This window comes from Chaetura pelagica, unplaced genomic scaffold (assembly GCF_000747805.2).
Source record: "Chaetura pelagica isolate M959 unplaced genomic scaffold, ChaPel_1.0 scaffold222, whole genome shotgun sequence".
Lineage (NCBI taxonomy): Eukaryota > Metazoa > Chordata > Aves > Apodiformes > Apodidae > Chaetura > Chaetura pelagica.
Genome location: NW_009952711.1, coordinates 963,092 through 964,602, shown reverse-complemented (window position 1 = coordinate 964,602; position 1,511 = coordinate 963,092).

The window sequence follows — 1,511 nt, the reverse complement described above, 5'->3', positions numbered from 1 at the left end:
AGGGAAAAAAGATTTTTGCTTGAGTTAAACAGTTAATTTGATGCAGCATTGCAGACTGCAGTTTGTACAGATCTATCTGTGTTAGATTTAAACTGAGCAGCCTGGCAACTAGTATCAAAGTCCAGCTGCAGCAGTGCTAGCTCAGCATGAGCTGCTATAATCCTCTAATGCGAAGAGGAAAACTATTGGCCTGTACACAGTAAAGCAGTTTTTTCTCCAGTTAGGCATTTCCTCTAAAAGCGGGGGAGAGAAGGGGCATAAATATGTGTTTGTGTTTAAATTTTATGGGTTGTGTTTTGCTGTGGTATTTTTTAAGAATAAGGGAAGCATAGTAGTTTAGTGGAAAATGAACAGGCTGACTCCTTATGTGGATGAAAGTTTGATGCATGCTACAGTTGCATATAACACTATAGCACAGGTATTCCTTGGGACTGCTGAAATGGGGCATGCTTTTACTAGAAGTGGCAGTCGTTAGTTCTGCCCTCTAAATGTGTGTTCTGTCTGCCATCTGCAGCAGTACACAAGTTAGTGGTCAGATGCTTTAAAAATGTACTGCTGCCTGATTGGATCTGCAGTCATTAATTGTCTTAGTTCTGTCGGAGACAGAAGTGTTCTGCTCTTGGATGAGTATGCACTGTGTTTTGGCCTGCCTGGATTAGCAGATTATTTTTCTAGCCTTTGGACATTGCCTAACACTTCTCTGTGAGTTTTCTCTGAAGTTGATGATGCCTGGTTTGGACACCAATCTGTTTTGTGCTTAGTAGAAGCTCTGTGTTACCAGCTGCTAAAGAAGATTGATGTACATTTAAAAACATTATTTGTTAACAGAATGTTCTTCCAAAAACTTTTTCATTTTTGATTGAAGACCAGAAGTTTTCCTGTCCTGCAGCATTCCCTGTCTCTCATCCTATCTATCCTTCAATTTTTCCTAAAATATCCTGTCTTCAGGATCACCATAAGTATGGTAGGTCTATTAAACCAACCTATATTTATAAGCTGTTTAGTATATACTTGTTCAAACCTGTGTGATCTTAATACTGCAAACATTGTCTCAAATTAGATTTAAGTACTTCACAGTAGGATTTATGTCACTTTAAAACCCAGCTTCTAAAGTACCTAAGTGTCTCTAAGTAGCAGTGAATAAAAAGTATGGGACAGTTTTTCTTGCCCTGAAAGACTGTTCATTTCTATGACCTTAAAAATCCTAGAATTCTGATTGTTATCTTGGTATCTTTCCTGACTTGATCTTGCAGTGAAGTTTGCAGTGGATGCCTTTGACAGCTCTCATTGAGAAGTGATGCTTGATACCATCTGAAAGCTTTCTATCCCGTGTGTTTCGAATGTTGTAAACTCAACAGGTCATAAACATTAACTGTCAACATCATGTTTGAAATCAGTATATTGAGAGTGAAAAGCATAACACAAGTAAATAAGTTTTATTAGAGATCAGTGTTTTGGAGCTATGAAGACTAGAAATGAATGTTCATAAGATACTGCCTGCTTAAACAGCT